At 40.3% G+C, this 24,606-nt stretch overlaps 1 protein-coding gene across 6 annotated transcripts in view; it reads left to right on the top strand.

Moving 5' to 3' along the window:
- EPS8 (EGFR pathway substrate 8, signaling adaptor) overlaps positions 1–24,606 on the top strand; it is a 129,937-nt gene that overhangs the window by 47,305 nt on the left and 58,026 nt on the right. Inside the window, exon 1 of one of the 6 annotated variants that reach the window (XM_088054819.1) lies at positions 8,316–8,433. The exons of the other annotated variants lie outside the window; for them this stretch is intronic. The gene's annotated coding sequence lies outside the window, so the exon portion shown is untranslated. Of the gene's footprint in view, positions 1–8,315; positions 8,434–24,606 lie in introns of those variants that run through there. 6 annotated transcript variants of the gene reach the window in all.

The following is a 24,606-nucleotide window of genomic DNA, read 5'->3' as shown; positions in this document are numbered from 1 at the left end:
AGTGTGATTCAACGCAAGTGGCTTTTTGCTCAAACTCCTTATACCCAAAACCTGGTTCAAACCACACTTTCAAACCTCCTCCCTCTTATTTCACTGTCTACTTTTCCTGGTCTGTGTTGTTTTTTAATATTGATGTCACATTTTAAAAAATATTGCTGTAGAATGATTTCTTCAGGAGACCCACGGCTGGACAATATTATTAAAGTTTGAATTCTGAATTAAAAATTATACTGAAGTTTGGGGGTTTCATAGGAGAGGTGAAGTTGATAGCAGCAGGAAATGTTTTAAAATTACAAATTTTGCTTTCCATTTAAAGTTACAATAAGTTACAGTGAGACTTAACCTGAAGTTTTTCTCAGAATTTGTAAGTTGGCCTGAATGTCCTCCCAGTTTTTGGAGAGAAAACTGTTCTTAGTCCCCTTACCCTGATACTGTTACTTTTGATTTATTTTGCACAGTTCAGTATGTTTAATATTGATACTTTAATACTTTATTTTACATCATTTGTGCTAAATAGAGTGTAAACATTTTCTCATCACCTAAACTGTGAAATTGCAAGCATTGGGTGTGCATGAGAGGACTTTCAAAGTTTTTCTATGTATTTTTAAAGCTGAATTTGTGCTGTGTGTACTGAGCCACATTAAAGGAATCCCTGGTGCAGCTTCCCTGGGTCTGAGTGCCTTTTAATATGATTTCAGCTACAGTGGTGCACAGGCTCCAGCAGCCTGGTGAGCAGTGATGACTGCTTCAGATGCAGCACTGATGGCTGGCCTACTTTTGGATTTATTCTATCCCTCAATTGCCTTCTCTTCAGCCTCCCTCTCCTCCTGTCCTGAAAAAGACACTGTCAACCCCTCTGTGTTTAAAAAAAAAAATATTGTATGTATTTCTTTAGTGTAAAGGAATAATACTGCTTAGAGTTCATCTGATTTTTTACAGTGTTTGTAATTACTTTTTTTTAAAAGAGAACTTTCATTCATTTTAGTTTGTGTGTTTATTTACTGTGCTCTGCTAAAGCTCTTGCTGAGCTTCCAAAGACAAGTTCTGAACATGAGCTAAGTGGATGCTTTCAAGTAGCTGAATAATAATTGAGGACCTCAACATGTGGGAAAACTGGGCTCTTTTCTCTTCTTTTTTTTTTTTTTTTCTTTTTCCCCCCCCACTTCTTTCTGAAATTTAATTTTTTCCCCTTGTTGTTACCAGCCTTTGTGTGCTGGGCTTTACACTGATATTTGGCACTTGCATCAAACCCATCCAGTCTGAATTGCTTTCAATATGTGATTAAAGAGAGCAAAACAGAAAAGGCTCGATTTAAAAATGTCATCTTTTTGGGTTTTATTTTTCTTTCTCAGTCCCATGGGTTTTATTTTTCTTTCTCAGTCCCAAGGGATGCAGAGCCATGAAATGAGTCTCTGCATCTTCCCCAGGAGCCAGCACTCCCAGCTGGGGCCAGGCTGGACTCTTTCCTTCAGTATCCACAAACCCACCCCTGTTGTCCTTCAATTTTTGAGTTTTACTCATAATTTGAGGTGATTGATGGGAGTGGAAACCACGTGAATGAAAGTGCAGGAATACAGCCATGAAGAAGAGCACTGAGGAGGTCTGACCTCTGTAGGAGTAGAATTGGCTAGACAGTTTATGAATAAATTCTTGACCTTTTTTTAAATTATTATTTATATAAAAAATGTAGTGGTTTTCCAGGCACCCCTTCTCTTCTCAGGAAAAGTCAGGTATGCAAATTTAAGTTGTGATGAAAGAGGCATGCAGAAACAAAACTGAAAGCACACTTTCTCCTCCCATCCCTTTTTCCTTGTAGTTTTTTCCCCCCCTTTTGCTTGCAAAAGGAAACAGCAGGTCTGTCTTTGCTTCAGAAGGAGAGATCTTTCAGCACTGTATCAAAGTGCAGGGGGCTGTTAATCACTTACACATTTTCAGCTGGAAATAGAAAATCAGTCTGGTTATTCACTTCTGTGATCAGCCAAGGAGATAACTCTGAAAACTGCAAGGCACGGTTTTGTTCCTGTTTTTATCTGAGTCAGGAGGGAGGGAAAAGCATTGTAAGTTGGTGACAATTTAAATGCACAGATGTGAATACTTTAGTAACCATCATGTCACATAAATCCCAGACAACTGTCCAAACATCAGGGTTAGCCTAGAAAAAAATACTGCTATTTATTTTGCTACCTGAGTTGTTAGTATCTGCTAAAATCTCTGTTTACAGCTGAGCTTAAATGTGGTTTAATTCTGTTTGTAGTAAAAAATGCTTGGAGAATCCAAAGCTATCACACTGCTTATGAATTAGAACACACAGTTTTTAAAACTTTTTAAACAGAAATACAAAATGAGAACATTGTGGCATTTCAGGAGGTGTGATAAATGGAGAAGCTGCTTATCCAGAGCCAAAGCTCCTTGAGGATCTGTTTGCAGTGGTGTGGGGTGAGGGGGCCTGTACGTATTCAGCAATCATTTCTCCAAAACAACACACAGATTTACTAAAAGATTGTGTAGAGTAGCAAAAGGGCAAAGCTTCTGAAGGGTTTTCACAAACACAGAGCCCTGCAGAGCTTTGTGATTTCAGAAAACAACAATCAGCTGAGGATTGGAAATAAATTCAGGTGACAGAACGACTTTCAGAAGTCCAGAGAGGTGGCATGGAGGGGATAATTAGTGCATGTGTAATGCCTTGTTTCATCCCCTGACTGCCCATGGCAAGTGGAGAAAAAGGTGATGGCAGAGGGAGCTGCTCAGGGGAGGGGTACAGAAGATGCTGGCCGGGAGGTAGAAGGGATCATGAAGTGCTGATGTCCTTTGTGTTTTAACAAGCTGGATCAGGTGTGTGCTAGGTTTATCCAGCAGTTTGATTTCTTGGTCTGTGTTTTCTGTGTAAGCTCTTTGTAACAGAATGTTTGACACCAGTGCCCTCTGGCCAGCACCACCTGTGCAGTCAGAATCCATCTGATCCTGCAGTGTGTGGTATTTGTTTGCAGAATTGAAGGCAGGCCCCTTTCCAAGGAGATTCTCCATCGTATTTGCCAAAACAATGTGTGTAGGCACAGGGTAAGAGCTCTCACCAGCACAGGCAGCAATACAGCAATGCCCAGGGGTTGTTGCTTTTAGGACTGAACCAAAAAAAGCTCTGTGTGTTGCTGTGTGGCTGGACACAATCATTTGGACGTGATCCAAATGAAAGCCAGGCACAAACACAAGAGCTAGTTGTACAGCAGCTTGGTTGGGCAGGTGAAAGAAATGCCAGCCCTTAGCAGGTTTTGCTCCTCAAGGCCAAACAAGGAAACAGTTCATAAATTTGAGGGAACATCTGCTGATAAACTCTGAAAGTTTGGCCCTGCCTTCCCCCTGGGTCATAAGAGCTGGCACACAAGTGTTACCTCTTGGTGATTCCTTGTGGAACAAGAGAGCACAGGGTGCTACCCTTGGGCTGTCAGGGGTACAAAGACACATTTTCCTGAGGCCAGCCTGCTGCTTGCAAAGTCTTGTGTGAGAGGAACTAAAACATGGAGAGAAATAGTCTGTCTCCTGTGGTGGAAGATGTGCTGCACTTCCTGACCGAGGAGGTGGAAAAGCAGCCAGATGTGAAATGTTTTGGAAGGGTGGGATGTGGCAGCCCAGACTAACAAAGCTGCAGTTGGTGTGAGGCCTCAGAGGAGCAGGGATAACCCCAAGCCTGCCTTGGGAGGGACGGCTAGAAGTGGTTTTCTCACCTTTGAAATCTTAGAATAATGATACATTTTGCTTGAAAGGCAGTTTCTCACCAAAACAAAAATTTATTTTTAAAGCAAGCACCACTATATGAAATGCATGGAAATAAGTTGCTATAACTGCTTCTGGTGTGCAAATGTTTGGAACATGTGCAAGCAAATACTCCACAAAAAGCCAGAATTTCTCCCAGGCCTGTGATGGGATCAAGATGCTGTGCAAGACCGCAGTCGTACCCCTGCCTCTCAGAGCCTTCCTCCCTTGGGGCACAGCCTCACCATCACCTCCAATAGCTCAGGGACTCACTGGGGTAAAGAAAAACGTAGCACTAGTGATAAGTAAGCGCAGGAAGGTGAAGCAGTGGGAGAGGCTGTCCCTGTGCTCCCCGGAGCTACCTTGGCTTGCAGGTGAGCACTGGCAGGGTTTGGTCCTGGCCCAGAGACAGCTGCTGTGAGCCTCAGGCTGTGGAGCTCCTGAACTGACAGCTCTGCTGATGCTCACCTGATAACAGCTCAGCCTTTTATGCCTGGCTAACCTGAGCACTACTTAATTCTTGCAGAAGCTTGGCATAACTAAAAGGCTTGGCAGCTTGAGTTGTAAACCGCCAGGAATTTGAGAGAGGTTGATTTAGTTTATTTTATTGCGTGCCAAAAGCTCTATTTAAAGTGTCTGACCTCGAGATGCAACAAAAAAGAAAGTTTCTCTGATCTTCTTTGGCACCATTTTCAGACCCTTTCAATGTAAGGAAAATATTTTGTTGCTGTCTACCATCCTCTTAAATCTGAAATATGCAAGGAACGAAGAGCTCTGATTATCAGTAACAACATGAAACTTTTAGTGGGTTTGTTTCTGTTCCCTGACCTAAGTTCTGGACTTGTTCTTTCATGTCATGAAATGGAATGTCTCTGACATATCAACAGCACACATTACTGGCACAAATGGAGTGGTTTTAGTAATGCTTTTTTGTAAGAGACATCGCCTACTAATTCAGTCTCTATCTGTTCATTAAGGTGAGCAGTTTATTAACTGTTTGTTTTACTTTACTGCTTCATTGAGGCAGAACTTCTTAGCTAGAAGACAAAAATACTGCTCAGCTTCTTTATAGGAATTTTCAGGCTTGGTATAATGACTTTTGCGAGAACTTTGTGACAAAAAAAAGCCAGTGTGACACAAAATAGCATCTCACATCATGCTTACTGAGATGCTAAGAAAGATTCAAGCGCTTCCAGATGGAAATACAATGTATGCTGTGTTTGATTTAAGAGGAGTAGTTAGTTTTCAGGAGCTTCAAGTCAGATAATGGTAAAAAAACTGCAGTGATGTGTTTTTCTGAGTCCCATGCAGCTCTGAGAGCAGGTCTTTTCCTATCTGTTTTTTTCTTTCAGAAGCATCCTTATCTCTGTGACTTTGAAGTTCTAAAGGGCAGACACTATTACTGTTTATTTTAAGTACTGTGAAAATATGCTCCAAAATGTTTCAGACCCTGACTTTCAAGCATATCTTTCCCAGTAGTTTCTAAAAGGTCTGCAAGTTTGAATGCTGAGAATTTGCTTATTTTCTATCACTTACCAACCACTCCTGTAAATTAAAATTTAGTCCTGTTATGGTAGTATGATAAATTCAAATAGGTTTTCCTGGCCTATGTTCCTCCTTGAAATGATGAGCTGGTGTTCATGAATATGTACAAATTTTTTTATTTTATGGGCTATATCTGCAGCCTACACATGTGACATCGAACACTGGCAGTGAAAATTGCTTGATAAATATTTTACACTAAGACACCGATTATTTTATTTTTATTTTTTTTTTTTTTTTGTTTGATTTCATCACAGCATTCTACAAGGAGGAACTGCAGCTCTTGACTCTGTAAAGTGCTTGTTTAAAAGTAGTTTTATGAGGCAGAAATTTCTGTTTGGCTCCGAGTGAAGCATTTCCCAGTCTCGCAGACCCATCTCCCTTCCTGAGCTTTTTCGCACCATAAAGTTTGTGCAGAGCGCTCTGATATTGTCTCTGTACCCCATTACCTGAGTGCTGCAGCAAGAAGTGTCCAGATATATAACTGAGAATTAATGAAGAACTTAGCTTTTTATGGAAGACACTAGCATCCAGTTTGCTGCACAGCAATAGCCCTGACATCCTGTCTCAAACCAGCATGGAAGCAGTGGAGTTCATCTCACCAGTCAGCAGCAATCACTCCTGACTGCACACCACAGGCAGATCTGCTGAGTGCAAAGGTGCTGGTTTTATGTTGCTATTTATCAGACCAGAACTACTGACTTTACTATCAAAGCATTTATTTATTTTGGAGATTGGTACTCTTCCAGGAGAAAAGTAGAAACCTATTTGAGGAGAATCAACGTCCGGGAAAAGTGCTTCAAGCCTGCTTTCAGAAGTTACTTCCTTTATTTCCTCCATTATTTCAATATTTATCAGACAGCCTCAAAGAAACTTTCTGTTTAAGTCACCTTTATGCCAGCCTAGGGCTGTTGATGAGGTACCTGTGGTAAAATACCCATCAGCCTGCTTAGAAGTGAAGCAAGTGGGAGCACAAGACCAGCAGAGGGTTTTCAGATACTTCAGTTGTTCCTAGCTTTGCTAATTTTTTTTCCATGCTAATTTTCTTGGCTTTATTTTTATCATTTAGCCAGTGGCCAGAGGTACAAGAAGGCTGTTATGGCACTGCTGGCAAACATATGAGAAGATACAACTTAGCTGTAAACAGGCAGAGAGTTATGACAGAAAGAGGAAATAGAGGGAATTAATTACATTAGAGTAATACTTCGTCTGGATGCTGTAAGAGATCTGGGATTTGAAGTTACTTGTTGAAAAGAATAACTGCTACCAGTTTCTAAATATATGTTTCAACATGAGGGTAGCTGTGGGGGCAGGGAGAGGAGTAATGAGGGGAGCTGAGGTGGGCATGGCTTGATGCAGAGGTTTTCCTGGGGGTCTCCTGGGATTTCAGTGTCTGAGGCAACTATTCCTTTATTTAATGTATATTCTGTGGCTTCTGGCCCAGCTTCTCATTTTGAGACACCCCAGGTCTAGATGGCACATGTGGCATACAGTACACTTTTGCTTAAAATTAATTTGAGACTGTTTCTTTTAATGGTAAAGCAGTCAATGTAAAGGTAAGGATATTAAGGATGTTGTCTGTTAAAAAAGAAAAGAATGTTGAGACCTGACTGTGCAGAAGTTTCAAAGTCACCTCTCCAGGGTATGGAGAAGCTGTCTGAACTCACTTCCATACTTGGACAATTATTTCCTCTTGGAGGACAGGAGACAAAAAGAGACTGGGAAAGATAAAAAATAGAAATAAAGCAAATCTGAAGAGTGATCTGCAAAAGCTGGAAGTGGTTTGTGTCAGTGTGCAATATACAGGACAAAGCGAGGTGCATGTGAATTTAGAAGCAATCCCCCTCATCCCATTCCTTCCTTCTTTCCTTTTGTGGGTTGGTTGCTTTGTTTCTTTTTTGTTTCAGTGGTTTGATGTCTTTGAGGTTGTTCATGCTGTTGCTTCCTTGACTTGCAGGAAGGGATTGTTGGGGGGCCAGGGAGTCTCAAATAGCTGTTCTTGGAACTATTGCAACTTCCTTTAAGTTGCGAGACTTAAATGTTTTTAATTAAGTTGGCTTTGCCTTAAAAATGTGAATTTAGTACTTAAAAATCAAGCAGTGTTTTTAAAGACTCTTCTCATCTGCTCTGACCTCCTCCCACCACCAAGGTCACTCAGCTGTACTGCAGAGGAAGCGTGGAAGGAAAAATGTTTTCAGTTTGCCAGGAACCACTACAACCTCGAGGGATTTTGAGCAGTGGGTCATTTTAAGAACTGTGACTTGTTAAAGTACCTGGAATTTGTTCAGAACATTCTTGTTGCTATTGCTGGTAGAGAAGCAGTTACTCAGTTTTCCAGCCGGACACATCTTGTAACGCAGTCCACTTTCCGCACCACCATTTTCAGATGACCATTTTTAAGCTTGTTAACTTCAGAGGGCTTGTTCCTGCACATGGGAGCCATGACAAACTATATTGTAGGATGGTCAAACCCTTAAATAATGCACAGCCTGTTGCACTTGGCATAGCTCCTTCTTGTAGCCTTGGATGTGTGTGTCAAACCCAAAGAGACAAAATCAGACTCACTGGGGCACACTGAGGTGCGTATATATGAATTATGCTAATGCCAAGCAGTTATACCAATTCACAGCTTGCCAGATTGTCTGTGCTGGATGGGAAATGTTAATTCTCTGCCCTAGAGGATGGAGCTGGTTGTAATCAATCTCTCCCCACAGTGAGTCCTCGGTGAAGGGGAATGTGTAAACAGCTGCGGCACGGCTGCTCTGCGAGTACGGATGTGTCTTCCTGCAGTGAGATCTCTGGGTCACCAGGTGTCCTGGTTTCAGCTGGGATAGAGCTCATTTTCCTCCTAGCAGCCAGGACAGAGCTGTGTTTTGGAGCTGGCTTGAGCATAACGTTGATAACACACTGATGTTTTGGCTGTTGCTAAGTAGTGCTCACCCTGAGTCAAGGACTTTGAGTGTCTCATGCTCTGCCAGCCAGGAGAGGCACCAGAAGCTGGGAGGGAGCTTGGCCAGCTGACCCAAGCTGGCCAAAGGGATATTCCAGACCATACAACGTCATGGCCAGGATATAAACTGGGGGGAGCTGGCTGGGAGGTGCCCATGGCTGCTTGGGGACAGGCTGAGCATCCGTCAGCAGTGGGTGAGCAATCGCATTGTGCGTGGCTTTTCTTTCTTGAGTTTTATTTCTTTGTCTCTTCTCGTTACAAAAATGTTAATATTACTGCTGTTATTATTAATAATAATAATAATAATTACTAATCATTTGTTTCAGTTTTTGAACTGTTCTTATCTTTATGTTTTGTATATATATATATATTATATATATGTTTTGCCTTTTTTCTGGTTGTCCTCCCCATCCCACCAGGGGCAGGGAGGGAGGGAGCAGCTCTGTGGTACCTGGTTGTCATCAGAGCTAAACCCCAGGGATTGGGACCATACAAGCCATACTAAATGGGTTTCAGGAGTCTCTCCATGGGTTAGCTAGTTGAGCTGTTCTTCCATCCTCCGGAGAAATGCTCTGCTGCTTTCCACCCACCCTGTCCTCTTGTACCTCTGGGTTCTGGTGGCTTCCTCTCCTTGACATGCTGCCCTCTCCTCACCCTGGTTGTCTCAGCACAATGTTCTTAAAATGCTGCTGAGATACATTTGAGCCACAGGTAGGCAGCTGTGCTCCTGTCAAGACCTTTACGTGTGTTCTTGATCCCATTCAGATGTAACAGGACATAACCATGGGACCAAAATGGGAGAATTCATTTTACTTGTGGTCAGGAGCTGTTTGTTTCTGGTGTTTCTGGTGGCTTGAGAAGTCATTGTGATTGTTGTACGTGATTATAGATTCTGTCTCGGTCCAACTTCCAAGTTAGTCTTGTTTTGATCAGATGACCTCTGGAGTTCACTCCCAACCTAACTCACTCTGCAATTTATACTGCTATTTAATCATAGTACAGATAAGGAGCAGATGGTGCAGTAAAAGAACTGGTGAGCATAGCTCAGAATTCAGAAACAAAAGGTGATTCATGGGCTAAAAAGTAGAGAAGAGTCAAGTGTGTATCTCTCTCTTGCAACTCAACATATTTGCATAGGCTGGTATTCAAATATTGTCTGGTTTTGATAATCCACTATCTAATTGAAAGGTCACAGAGATAAAGGTCTGGCATATATTTTTTTTATGAATGTTATTTAAAATTCTTAGTCCTAACTCCTTAAAAGAGAGCTAGACATGAAATGTTTGCTACTAAGGCTACACAAGTAGCAGGGGAATCAGCTTACAAAACAAGGATTAACTTGTAGATTTTTCCACCTCTTGACAGGTTATTCACACACTTTTATTCATTTATACCCATTTGAAAACAGCTCAGCAGGGTGATCCCAGCTGCTCACCAAAATAAAACTTTCTACAACAATAGGTTTTATTAGTGATGCATTTGTATATATTAATTTTGCAGATGACTTGTTAACATTACTGAATCACTGAACTTTCATTCCTCATATAACTAAGCATTTGTTTTACTGCTGCAAGCATTCACACGAGTATAAACACCACTGCTCAGCTATAATGATATGTGCCCTCCCAAAGTGTTTATTCTGTGGTTGGTGACTTGTGCTCCAATGGACTTTAACTCCCAGTGCATAGTGCAGCATTTTTTTCTCATGAAGTAGAAGAAGAATCATATGCTTTTGGAACAATAAATGGTCTTAAATAGTACCAACACCTGCTTGAAAGTCAGATCAGGAATTAATGCATGTTTTATATCATGTCATCTTCAATCTCGGTTACCTGAAGCTGCCTTTATTTCAGAAGGCAGGTACTCAAAATTCTGCTTTTTTGGCTTAATAACTGTACTGCAAGGTTATAGCTTTCCAAATCCCCTGGGTGTTTTTTTTTTTTTTCCCCGATGATCATCCTTGCAAGTTATTCCAGCCACCATCAGCCCTGGGAGTTTGTGAGAGTGCTGGCCCCATGCCATGCCCCCTGTGTTCAGTGAGAGTTACCTTTAGGGCCAGGGTGGTTGCTGCAATGAAGATGCAAGTGAAGGAGGTGCCTGGGATGACATCCAGTCCAAGCTGTAGAGTATAACCACCATTTTTTGGTTCCTGTGGCGCAGAGGAACTTCCTTCTGCGCTGCTGGGTGCACTGACCACTTGTGGCCAAGACCTCTCCCAGTTCTGGGGATTGTTTTGTTGGTCTGGAAGCTGCTGCCAGCCCATATTGCTGTGCCTGCTCCCAGGTGTGCTGCTTCTGAAACCCTTGTGTTTGCTTGGCCCATGGGGTGTGTGCTCTTCCTGTTCTTCCCTCCTTCTTGAGCAGATATATTTACCCTCTGTCATGTTTTGCACTCATAAAGTCTGTCCCATAAGGTTATTTAAGGGTGGATACCTTCTCCTACCTTACAGCTCTTATTCAGTGCTGCTGACTGCACCACAAAAATAGAAACCAGTAATTTCTCTTAGTTCTTGGTAATAAATGACCTTGGGACCTGGTCTCTTAGGGCCTAAACTGTAAATAATTAAACTTTACCTCTGTGAAACCCTCACTCAACCCAGGTTGCTTTTAGCTGTAATTTTATAACAGTTAACTTTTAATTTCTTTTCCAGACTCTGTGGTCATGTAGCATGGTCAAAAACCCCCAAAAAGTTAAAAGCTGTGCACACCTTTTATTTTTGTGCATATTATGAGATAATAAATGCTGTGCAGTCAAAAACCCAAAAGCTGATGTAACTGCAGAGCAGCCATGTGTGAATTCCAACTTGGCCTAGCAGTTCCAATCAGGAGCAGGTTCTCAAGCTCATTGATTCCCTGTTTATTTTTCAGGTTTATCAAACTATGAGCTTTGGGCTTTTGTTCTTGACTAGCCTGATATTGGCAATTGAGATTTTTGATTTTTTATGTTTTTTTTTACTTCATATCCAAATAAAAGGGAGTGTGAAGGAAACAGGGTAGGATGCAATTTTTCAATATTAGCCAATGAAATGGATGATTTCATATTTTTGTAAAGATTAAATACGCTTTCTAATTTTTTTTATTTTATTTTTTTATTTATTTTTAATTTTGGTGATTAAAAAATAGTCAATTGTCTCTCATGGTTTAGGTTTTTTAGCCAGGAAAGTCTAATATATATTGTGGGCATTCTGATCTGTGAACAGCAATGTTCAAATTAAAGTGTGAGATTTAGTCCTGTGAGCATAGTGTGGTGAAATAAATTATTGAATGAGGCATTTGGAAGTGAGTGTTAAAGATGACAAAAATATGTGCACTACTGCTACCCAAGTATTGCTTTTTTCTTCTGAGAATCATCTAGGTGCATGGGAGAACCTTGATTTTCAGGACAGAGGATTTTTCAAAATTGGTATTTAAAGGAGACTAATGGAAGCTGGGCTATTGGCTGCTCTGTGCTTTCTTCCCCCTGAAAATCTCTGAAACAAAGGAGAAAAAGGAAAACTGTAGCTTTCGTTTGGAGAGACTGGTCTGCATCTCATGAAGCTCTTTTAGAGGTTTCTTTCCCTTCTAATCCATGCTGTTAGCTTATCTCATGGTTGCCTTGTGCTAGTTATCTGTGCTGAGTAACTTTTTCAGTGTCCAGACAGTTCCACACTCAATACACTGTTGTGACTTTATCCCTTCCAGTCTTCTTCCAAACAGTTCTTCAAAGTCGATTCCATCTTCTGACAGGGTTCTGTTACTCCTGCAAATCCTTTGGACTTCTTTTTCTGCTTTTGTAATTTGATTTTCTATGTAGACCCATTGATCCAAATACTTCTTGTTTTAGCAATCACTTTTCAAGTGTCTGTTTTCCATGTGCAGCAAGAAAGGGATTAAAATTCATCAGGGATCTAAAAAAAAAGGCGTGGATGAAAAATAAAGTGGAAACAAAGTTTCCTCCCATCTTTATTTGTGCATTTGTGAGAGAGCAACGCAGCTGACTCGAGCTCTGTGGGATGGGGACAGTAGGCAAAATATATTGTGAAGGTACAGTTCCCTCTGGATAATTCAAAAATGCATAAAATAAATCATTATGCTGCTCACAATTTCCTTTGTTGCTCTTGTGGCTTGAAACGTATCCCAGACTCCTCAAGTTTTGTGCAATCTTTTTTTTCTTCTGTAAATCTGGGGCTGTGGATGCTTCCACCCTCCTCTGCTGTACTGAGCTCCTGGGGGAGGGGGGATGTCCAAATGTCTTTTCTGAGTAACAAACCCTCTGGTGTTCAGGCCAACAGAGTGAGTCAGGAGTGAGAGATCTTCCACTCCTCGCCTCCACTCGGGTTTGGAAATCTCTGGAAAAGCATTTGTGGTCAGTCTGGCATTAGTTTTGATACTGCATGTGGCTAGTCTTCTGCATCTTGTGTATTATCCTTCTGGATAATATCCCTCTGGAGTGCACTAAAACATGAGAAAGAGAGGAATGCTAGAAAAGAGCAACCTGCTGTTAGGGAAATGCAAATTACACGGCGCCACAGTTTACATATTTCCATTTGAGGAGCAATTCAAGAAGGTATCATCTCCATCACTAGAGAAGTTTCACTAATTTATGTCCTCAGGACAATCTGCAGGGGTTAAAGTCTTGTTTTTTAACCCTTGAACGCAAGTGCCACCTTCTGCAGTCCTTTGTGTTAAGACTTCATTACTGGGAGCCAGGGTGCTGTACAAAATAATATATATGCCCCAAATTTTGAAGGAGCGCCATCACTGCTGCTGGTTTCATGCTACCCATGTCCCTCTTGTCACCCACCAGAGCTGTCTGATCACTGTGCTGCAATGCCTCATCTGCTCACAGTTTAAAGGAAAGGGGATGTTTAGCATCTCTTGAGCTTCCAGACTGCGCCCTGAGCAAGAGAGGGACCACACTGCTGCTGGTGCAGGAGAGGAGGGAGCTGGTGGTGAAGCCTGGGGAAGCAGCACCTGTGATTCTGATGTGAATCCAGTGCCAGGGAGGGGAAAGCCCTGAGCACAGTGAGAAGCAGCCATCTGCTAAGTAATGCTAAAATTTGGCAGGAGTGAACTCCACAGGAGCCCCAATGGATCTGGGCAGCAGGAAAAAAATGTTGGGACATCTGTCGGGATTTCCCTGCTTGTAGGGTAATGGATCCCCTCCCTTGGTAAAATCTGTATGGTTTTCTACTGTGTTTCAAGCAGAAGCATTCAAATAATCTGGGAACTTTTAGAAAAGGAGCTATGCATGCCCTTCTCTGGGGAAAGAGTCAATGAGGAAGACGGGGGCAGCAGGGCTTGACCTTTCAGAAACAAAAAGGGTGTTTGAGACTACTGACCACAAGTGCCCTTTCTGGAACCTAAAGCTGTGTGAGTTTTCTCCCCACCCTGAGATAATAAGCTCTCAGTGTATTCCAAATAAGCACGAGTTTTGGCAAGTGTCAAAAGTGTCAGCTGTCTGTGGTTTAGCAGGGTGTGAGAATCCAGGTGTGAGGGCCCCTCACAAAGTTCCAGAGAAACTCCAGGGTGACAGGATTGCTGTGAAAGCATGACAGGAGGGGAAGTGCAGTGTTGTTGTACCCTCAGCACTGCATTTCTACTGGCAGAAGAAATCCTGTGTCTCACCTACTTTTTTTTTTTACTTTTTTTTTGTTGGTTTTTTTTTTTTTTTGTTTTGTTTGATAAAGATTTTCAAGAGGAGCTGCTCCAGCAGTAAAAATGGAAAGCTTGTGTTTAGGAGGATGATTTTGTACTAGGAGAAGGGCTGAATCCAATGGCTCTCTCACTTTCTAATTTCTGTAAATCTTGACCCACCAATGTGATTAGAGCTGTGATCTCATTTCCCATTTCATTCAGAGAAAACAGATGGGAATATCTCCCGTTAACATCACCTGAGAGCCTGGCACTGGCTGAGATGCTCCTGTGCTTTAAAGAACTGAGCTGCAAAGCTGAATAATGGCAAAGGAAGCACATTTTTTGGCTGTGTAGTTTGCCTAAATGTCACCTTCAGTGCTCTGGACTGCAGCTGTGCTCTTTTCCCTTCAACAAAGGGCGTGAAGGTGGCTTGGCCAGCCTGACTAGATATTAACTGTGCAGATGCCTTTGGGGAGAAGTGTTGACCTTGTGCACAGGCAGGGAATGATTTGGTGACCTCTCTGTTCCCACCACACAATGCCAGGTCCCAGTTTGTGGCTTGGCTCTCACCAGTGTGAGCTGATGAGGAACCAGCCACGACACCCCTGCAGAGGGTGGCATGGTCAGCCCATGGGGCTCCTGGAGGTGATGCCTTAAGTTTTACCTTTCATATTATCCAGATTCTGCACTGCATTAATATATAACTCTGAACTTCATATCAAGGGTCAGCAAGTTCTCCTCACAGTTCAGGCAGACAAAACAATCCTTTTCCAGCCCCAGAACCAAGGACACCACTGCAGCTTCAGGCCCAAAAAGTGTAAACAACACCAAACTGAAGAGAGCAAACTGAGAGGATGGGATTTCATCACCTGAAGCTGTAATTGGACAATTAACCCCAATATGGAAATGGACCAAAGCTTATAAAAGTGTGAAAACTCCTGACCCAGGGTCCATCTTGGGTGGAGCCACAGCCAGGCTCTTGCACTGCCCAAGATGCATCCTTTGAAGGCCTTTTAATAAATATCCACTTTATTCCTTTATCTCTGTCCAGCCTCTGTTCCAGGGAGCCTCTTGAGGCATCAGAGGAGGTGGCTCAGTGTGCCCCAGAGCCAGGCTCAGGTGTGTGGGTAGTCTGGGAACTGTTTAAGTTCTTCATGGATGGAGAAAGGTGGGACATCTGACAACCTTCCTGCTATCCTACTAAAATACCTTCTCTTTGTGCTGCATCCTATGTGGGCCATAACCTCAAATGCTGCAAGTTGCAGCTTGCTCCTCTTCCCTGGGTTTCACACTGGCACCTTCAGAGAAGCTGAGAGTTCTACATCAATGTTTTTGCATCCATGGAAAGGCAGAAAGAGGTCATAGGCAATTAGAGCAGTAATTGCTTCTGCCATTTCACCTAAACCTGTCTGTGAATGAGTTTTCAGAAAGCTTAATGCAATAGCTGGGAAAAATAAATTACCACCAAAAAAAAAAAAAAAAAAAAAAAAAAATCCTACCTCTAATTCTTTTGGTGTCTCTGTTGGGAAAGGCAGTATTTATAATTGTCAGTGTTAATTTTCTCAGTGATCATCCAACCCAATCAGACAGGAAATGAAGGACAGTCTTAGGGTGGATGGCAGGCTGAGTCCTCATCTTAAAGTCTTTGGACAATGTCAGGAACTATTTTTGAGTCTACCCTTAAATTATTTTGTCTTGAATAACTTTTCTTTCCCCCCAGAAAGTATGCTGTAGATGTGCATGAAAAAAAAAAGGAAAAGGAGGAGAAAAAGCATAAGGCTGTATTAAACAATATGAGGAAAGAGTAGAGGTTATGTAAAGTTCAAGAAGCAAAAGGATATGGTTTAGAAAAACACTGAGATAATGAAAGATAATATATAGATGAAGTAACTGCAATATTGTTCCCCCTGAAACTTGCCTCGTGGGCTCCTGAGGGAAAACAGAAGTTGACATCTGCTTACTTTGGGTTGCCTGGCAGGAAAAACACATGAGATGATACACATGAGACGACATCCTTGTGGGCCCATTGCAGTGCTGCTGTGAGTGATAAGTTCTAGGAGAGAGGAGGTGGCAGCAAGCCAACTATTCTTGATCAAACAAGACAGAGGAATAGGATATTTTTATAAGCCCAGTTTAACACTGATTTGACTCACATTATTACCTTTTTTTTCTTTTTCTAAAATTAAGAATCTAGTGTATTTTTTGGGTGTGGATAGAAGCAATGCCAGGTGAGTTTGAGCTGCAACACAGATTTAGATTATTTATTGAGAAGAACATCTTCAGAATAAGGCTAATGAGACCCTGGGTTTCCCAGGCTTGGTTAATAGCTTCCCTTATTGGAGGCCCAAGGAAGAGGTTGGGAAGTACTGCTTTTTGGGAATTACCTTGGCACAGTTGCTCCTGCCTTAAGGTTGTGAGAAGACTTCCTTTTCAGCCCCATTTCTGTGATTGTTTTGGAAGCTGTTTCAAAAAACACTGAGTTTTGGGGAATCACATATGGTTGCTTTGTTCTGAATAACTTCCCAATAATTTGGTCCAAGCTCTTTTTATACCCTAGATCTGTCACAGACATGCCTTAGTTCAGCAGCAAGTTTCTTTATCAGATTCCTTCATGAAAGCATAAAAATCTAAGTATTTATGTCAGCATGCTCCTTAATTCTTTATATGTTTCATGTCTAAAATGTGAATATTCTTTAGCCTCTTATATCTTTTTTAAATAGCATGGAGTTGAAAACAGTACATGCTTAACATTTGAAACATTGTATGAAGATATTTGAAAGCTCTTTTTCATACAAGGTCTTCTTTGAGAGCTTTGAGTTTATTCTTTAGTCTTATTTTTTTCTTTCAGTCTCTTCTCACTGTAGCATAAAGGCAAATATATTGGAAACAAGTACTAAGTTCTGGGAATGGCAAATAGAAAAAGGATAAGTAGAGGGAAAAAAAAAAGTTCTGCTTTTCATAGGACTTCAGAAGTCTTTGGGAGCTTGCTAGAAGTGCTGGCTCTAGTCCAATGTGCTTTTATTGGCATACATGAACAAATTACCCAGGGCACAGCTATTTTTCTTACTGTAGTGAAAACAGGGAAGCTGAATAGAGGCTTTGTGTAGGGCAAATATTTTTCCTTTGAAACTGGCTACGAGTTTAAAGTTTATCTAGCGTGCCTTCTGGAAAAATACACTTCTCAATCTCACAGGATAGAAAATGTTTTCTAGTTTAGGCAGCTCAGAGCTCTATAAGCAAAATTAGTGAGGAGCTGGTATAGTTTTATGATAAACAGCATAATTTCTTGGTTGCCTAGAAAGTGGGAGGAACTCTGTTTATGTTTGTAGCTGTGTTCCACAAAAATTTTCTATGGATCCCTCCCCTCTAGCATCTCTTTCAGGGCTCTGATATTTTCTTGCCACATGGGTGTAGCCAGGAGGATAAGGGTGTTATGGAAAATAGTTTTTAAGATAACATTCATTGCTCTAAGGACTGTCTCCATGGGTAATTCTTCTGATTCCAGTTGGAGCTGTAGCTCACTTTGTTGTCATGTCATTGCTCTCCAAAATCTGGCAGGGTTCTGGAGCAGCAGGGTCTCCAGTGAGGCTCATTTGTGCAAGATCCCCATAAATTGGTGTCTTGAAGCATGAAAACATAATTATTTCACCTTTCTGAGGTCTGTAGGAGGGTATCCTGGAGGAGGATTTTAGATGGGTGCTTATTAAGTAATGTGCAAGATCACAAGAATCACGTCTAGAACAATTCTTGTTGAGGCTGGAAGTGAATGGCGCAGTCAAATTTCCCCAGCCAGGAAAGGATCAAAAATCATTACCTCATATGGCTTTTTATCTCTTTCCCTTTCTCCTTTCCACCTTCCCACCCACACTTATTTCACACACGTTTATTTCTAATAAAAGCACCAGTTGAAGAGCAATAAATTCACGTTCGGAAAGTTTTTTGAAAATTATCTTCCTTCAAAACCTGTGGGAGCTTTCAGAAAAGTTATAGTTCTGCTGAGGTTTCCTGGGGGCAAGGTATCTTGGGCTTCTGCCCCACTCTGTCTGACATTAGTTTTAAGAAAATTTGACATTAAAAGTGATTCAGCAAATGTTTTCAATTGAATAAATGAGGAAGTTGCAATAAAATACCTGTAGCAGCATTTCAAAATCCCTTCCTAGTGACAGTTTGTTGAATTTGGCTTGGTAACCATCAATGACAAATTCCTGGGGAAAATTTTCTTGTGAAATTCAAACTCATTTGAGGTAGTTGCAGCAGAACACATTTTATGGTGATTACAAGTTATCTTTTATAAAGGTTGCTAATTTTGTCATCCTTAATCACTGGATGTTTGCTGGAAAACAAAATATGTGATTGTAACGGCATTAACATTTCAAAGAGTCTATATACTTTTACCTGTAAGCTTGGCAAGCCTGGGCATTTAGAGCATAGACTGCTTTAGAAAATGGGAATCTGTGAATTGAGTTGGAAAAGAATCATATTCATGCATTTGGTTCAGGTAATTTAAAACAAAACAAAACCTCAAAAATATGATATTTGCTGAATATATGTTCCTGGAATGGAAATACACATAGAGGAAGGGCTTGGCCCAGATTAATGGATGAGAAAAATTCTGTCTGTACAGCAAAACATAAATGATTGCAAGTAGAAAACCAGATACATGGAACACCAAAAGTCGAAATCTATTTTCTTCCCACAGACTGTGGGATCTGCTATTGTTCTGCCTATTTTCTTCCAGGAAACAATTGCTGAGTTACATAAGCACACTGTAAATACTGTGGCAGGGTGTGACTTCAGTCAGCTGTGACCTCAGTTCAGGGAGTTCTTTTACACTTGACTCACTTTGTGCTGAATAATTGCAGCCCCGATGTGGACCGATCCCCTCGTGCTCAGATGTTTCAGATAGCGCCTTTTGTTCACTCTCTGGATTGCAATATATTCCTTTTTTTGGGTTATGTGGGCATGAATGCAGACAAAATTGATGCTTGAGTTTTCTGGTGACCCCAACAAACCTGTGCAGCTGATGCTGGGGTGCAGGTGAGTTATTTATGTGTCTGAAAGTGCTGAGAGCTGCGCAGACCACGGCCAAGGTCGCGCATCCTCAGTCACACGCCTGTTTTCAACCTCAGGTGAGGGGGAGTTGTCCTTGAAGTTTATTGTTTCAGATTCATGCTTCAGGAGGAAAAACCATCAAGGAAATGCTGTGTGGTACAGGCTGTTTGACTTCACTCCTCTGTGCAAGCAAACAAATCACACAGCTCTTCTGGTATCTCCAGCCTGCTGTGGAGTAGGAAATGATTTTGGGTTTCCTGGTTGGTGTCAAGTAGGTATTTCAAGTAGAAGGGAAAAAAATAAAGAAAAATATTCCCTTGAAAAATATTTTTTTCTAGTGCATGTTTTTCAGTGAAAACACAATAATTGTGTTTTTTGACTGTATTAAATTGAACATCTCAGTTGGTCCAGTGATGGTGTTACAGATGGAAAACCTGAACAAATCTGTTGTTTGTAAGAGTCAGTGGCTGCTGCTGCTAGGGTTTAAAATAGCTTATAGTGCAACTTACTCTCCAGTTTTATTTAAAAATTAATTGGCTTTCCCTCCCTTTTCTCTCTTCTGCCTCATTTTTGGAGTCTCTATTTGTTGTTACCATGTGGACACTGTGTACCTGGGCCCCTTCTCATGGTGTCTCCTCCTAGAGATGAAAAATCCAACAGGTAGAGGAGCAGCAGTTTCCCCCACAGATTCAAGACAAAGTAGTTTTTGTAGAATTTGAAAAAAAAAAAAAAAAAAAATCAGATTCCTGTAACACAGGGTGAGTTTTAAAGAAAACACTCAGTTCTCTGCCAAAAGTGTCTTGTGAACCAGCTCCAGTCTGGTGCAGAAGCAGGGCACAGGTTTGACTCAGTTATTGCTGTGGTTGCTGCTATTCACTCCAGCTTCCCAACCACATCTTTGAGAACAAATTCTGCTTCTTACATGCTTTATGTGTCCATGGCAAGTGAAAACGTGGTATCTTTTAGGAGGCTTGCTGACTAGATTTGGAATTAATTCAAATACTTTCCAGGAATCATGTGTTATTTTAATACTTTAGTATCCACATGATGTTGCAAGTACACTGACAATATTAGGGGAATATTTTAAATTACTTCTGAGAATATGAATACTCTGATGACTTTTTCTGGCATTAAAAACTTGTTTAATCCCCATTCCTTTTATTATTTAGTATATTTATCATTATTTATATATTATATTATTTATATATTTATATATTTATATATTTATATATTTATATATTATTTATATATTTATATATTATATATTTCTATTTTTATTATATTAGTTATTATTTTTATTGCTTTTATTATTGGTGATGTTTGGTTTAGATTGTGCCACCCAAAGTCATGAGATTTTGCATGTCAGTCTAGTGAAACCTTGTTTGCACATTATTTGAGTTAGGGAAGTTTGAAGAGCATCATTAGAATGTATGTGCTAGTCTATAGCACAGAATATTATATATTTATTATTATAGTATATATAGATATATATATAAAATATAATTATATAGAATTATAGATACAATAGATAAAATATAGAATATTTATATATTTATTATAGTTATTGTAAATACGGTATAAATATACAAAATGCATCAAATATATAAAAATATAAAATGTATAAAAATTTATATAAAATATATTATTAGAAATATTTTATAGATATATATTCTAATGATGCTATAGTATGCATTACTAGAGTAGTATCTGCTTATTTATTTTTTATTATTTATTTTAATTTTATTATTTATTTTAAGTTTAAAACTTTCAGATTTGCTATTCAGCTCCCCAGCTTACCCTTATGCTCATCATTGCTGATTTGTTGTGGTGTGATCAATAACTTTTCAATTGCACCTATTTGTTCACCTTTATTAAACAGAGCCTTTCCTGGTTTCACTGAACTGCATGGAAACTGTCTTTCCTTTTTCTTTTGTACCATATAAAACATCTAAACCTTACAAAGCCACAAAGCATGAACCCTTGCCATGGTGAATTTTGAGCCCTTCAAGATGTTAGTTTGCATTCAGAGTACTTTACTGGTGAAAGAGGTAAAGATTCAATAAACAAAGCTCAATCATCAAGGATGATTTAGCTAATTAATCAATCATCAGTGGGTGGTCCACAATGGTTTGGAGCCTTAAGGTCATCAGGAAGCCAGTGGATGTTGCTCCTACTCAACTTTGTCTTGTTTAATTCAAAATTGTAACCTACTACAGACATAGAAATTGGTTCTCTATGTGAGTAGCTGATGGACTTCAATAACTTCAGAATAATTCAGAGTATTTTTTTTCTTAAATTCAGAATAATTCAGAAAACAAAAATTTAATCTTGCCATGTTTATATTACACCAAATTAGAGATGGATTGAAGAGTGTTCCTGTCTTTTTTTCCCCCTCCTCCTTCTTCATGTAAATTTTTACAGTCTGGTTGGAGTATGTCATTATATGGTTTCAGTTCAGTTTGTTGTGAACCACGCCAGTTTTAATATTGTCCCTGTGTCATGACACAGTTATTAACTGGCTAATAAATGTGGATGGGTGGTTAAGCCAGTTTCATTTGGGCAACTTGCAGCAGTTTTTTAACTATATTGCGAGTTCTTTCATTTTTTTGGCCTGAATGAGAAGAAAACTTTGTCTGAAACAACACCTGAAGACATTGTCTTACTTTATATACTTTATAACTTTTATATACTTTAGAAGTTTTTGGAAGTTTCCATTTCTAAAGTGATGGCTTAAAAGTTGGTGTATACTGCAGAGTGACTTTCAAATTAGTATCTGGAGTGCCCTCTTTTGAAATCTAGTGATCTCATTTGAAGTATGATGTATCAAAGAATAAAAGGAAATAAGGAGGGAAAAAAGTAAATTAGGGATTATGAAGAAGGGAAATACAGCTGTGGTTTCTGTGCTGGGTCAGCAGAATTCACCAGTCAGTGGTTTCAAGGCAGTTCTGGTTTTATTAAAAAAAATAAAATTAAAAAAAAAAACAAAACCACCAAAAAACCCCACAAACAACAAACCCACCAAAACCCCAAACCAGGACAAGTTTTTGTACATCTCTGTTCGAGTGGAGATACTGAAATGTGTTGGTGTAGCCACGTTGGAATTGGGATTTATGGGTAAATATGGGATCTTTTGCCAGGTTACTACTCTACTACCAAGAATACTGATTCTAATGGTACATTATAATCCCTTTTTTCTGCTTTCCTCTGCATATTCCTTCATATGCCATGGACTCCTTCCTTTTTAGACTGCTCACTATGTGTGGCTTTTTTGTTTGGATTTTTGGGCTGTTTTTTTTAATCCTTTCATTTTTCTTTTATACAAGATTTTCCAGCTGTGGTGATACATTCTGCAAGGACTGCATAATGATCTTGATCTTGGTAATTAATACTCACATTGCTTTAAATGAGGTGGTTATTTCTCTAATTAAAAGTAGCAGTGAGTGGTGGCTTCAGTGCTTGGCATATTTATTAACGTTCCTTTGTTGCAATGGGGATTTTAAGTCTTTGAAGCTTTTGTTATTTGTAAAGCTGTTTTATTTTCTTTCAGTATGGTTAATTATAAATCATGGGTCAGACCTGAGTGAAAGGGATGGAAATAGGTTGTCATGCCAGAAGAAGAACCTGTTTTCAAGCAGGATCTTTATTAGTGTGGCAATAATAAGGGTGAAGGCTATGACCATGATCTAGCTGAAGTTTATTCATTCAGCTCTTCCTGTTGATCTTCATATTTCTCCCCTTTCTCAAAATAAAAGATAGCTATCTTAATTGTTCTGCTAGAATATTTCTTTAACAGTGGATCACTGGAAAATATCGTAGTAGGGAAAAGAAGACTTCCAGGGCATTTTTAATCTTGTTTTTCCACTGAAAACCTTCTCTTTCAGGTAGCAATTACTGTTCTGGGGACAGGTCTTGCATTAATATATTAAGTCTTCTGTTTTGGTTGATAATTATGACAACAAATTTTCTTAATAAATTCATCCAATCCCTCCTACTGAAAGGAGTGCTGCTAATGAATTTAGCACGCTCCTTCTTAGGGAAGGACTCAGGGAAGAGTATTAGATTTCAGAAATTGTCAGTGAAAATCAGAACACTTTCTGAAAGTGGCAGAACCAGCACTGGTTTTGGCAGATGTTGTCTGCTACACTGCACTGTGGAGAAGGATGTGAACACATTTACAAATCCCCCCTGGGCTCTCTGGGTGCCTTGTCATTGTCCCCTGCCTGGACAGAGCTGTATTTTTTGTCTGTCTCTGTCTTCAGTTGCTTGAAATGCTTCTACCCCCATGACCCCTTACACAAGCAGGTAAATAATATTCTGGGGTGAAGTTCAGCTTTGTGTAGGGGATAAAATTCAGGCAGGAGAGGGAGACACAGCCAGTCTTTTCCTCCCCCACCCCCAGGTTTGCTTAGCAGGAACCTCAGTTAGCTCTGCATCCAGCACTAAAACCTAAACCCAGGATGCAACGAAGTGCAGACTTGCATAAACTAAAATTCAGTGTAATTAGTGCTGCTGGCCATGCCAGACAATGGCTATGATTGCAGAGAGGTCCTGAAGGAAACAGCATTTTCAACATTATTCTATTGTGGCTATTCTATTGACATGTTTCGTGGTGCTTGGATGCAGGAGTGAATACTGGAATTCTGTGAATACACACAGAAAACTTCAAAACCCCCCTCAGAAATACAGAGTGGCTTGAGAGAGGCAAAGGGGACAGCAGCCACAGTGGTGGGGAATCAAGTTCATCTATTTTGTGTTCAAACTGCAGCACTTGTAGCGCCTGGCCTTCAATTTTCTGCATTGATTCTTTTGCCATCATCTTTTCTACCAGCTTTTGGATGCTCCATCCTGCTTAAGAGGAAACTGAAAACATTACAGGGCAAAGCTGCTGCCAGCAATTTCTCTCAGAGAAATTCTGGGATATCAGTGCACTGAGGATGGAAAAATCCCCAGGGATCATTTCAGAGGTATTACTTAGGCATTCATGTGCATTTTGGTGTTTATCTCGAGGCAAGATGTCCAACAAGCAGCAGAACTCGTGTTTGCTCTTGGTTGTGCTCTGAGACAAGTCCCAAAGCAGAGGGCAGCAGCAGCATTTCATCTGGATCCTCAGGATGTATTTCTGCCAGGAGTTTCCCATCTGTAAAATCTGTGGCTGGAGTGAAGATACAAATAGGAGAATAATGGGCCAGAACAACAAGGTAGACACGAGGAAATGCTGTTTAAAAAATCAGCAGGAGTGGGGAAAGTGTGTGTGGGTGAACGGGAGGAGGTTTGAGAAGAAACAGATGAAAAATGGCAAATCAAGCAGCAAGTTAAACATTTTTTGTACATTCTGTAGGTCAGCAGTGCTGAATGCTGGGAGATAGCAGTAAGAGGCATTTTTACTGAATGCACAGTGAGCTATGAGTACATTTTAATTTAAAATTTAATTAATTTAATTTTTTTCCTGTTGTTTTGTTCTTCCGTGACACTTTTAAAAGGGGAAGGGTGGAGAGAGAGTGTCCTTATCTGACATTGCTACATTCACTAGGGAATTTCATTTTTAATAGTCCACTGCTTTTTGTTTAGGCTGGAGTTACAGCCCATGCTCTGGCTGGGGGAGAATTTGGGGGATACAGGATAACAATGACATTTTCTTAATCAGTAGACAATAATCATTCCAACCATTATTGGCTTTCCTGTTCTTTCCTGTGCATTCTT

This window comes from Pseudopodoces humilis, chromosome 5, assembly GCF_049639895.1.
Source record: "Pseudopodoces humilis isolate 2021_Gansu_Grassland_sample_001 chromosome 5, ASM4963989v1, whole genome shotgun sequence".
NCBI classification, from domain to species: Eukaryota; Metazoa; Chordata; class Aves; order Passeriformes; family Paridae; genus Pseudopodoces; species Pseudopodoces humilis.
Note: the sequence above shows the minus strand (reverse complement) of the source record. Positions and strands in the feature narration are given on the sequence as shown.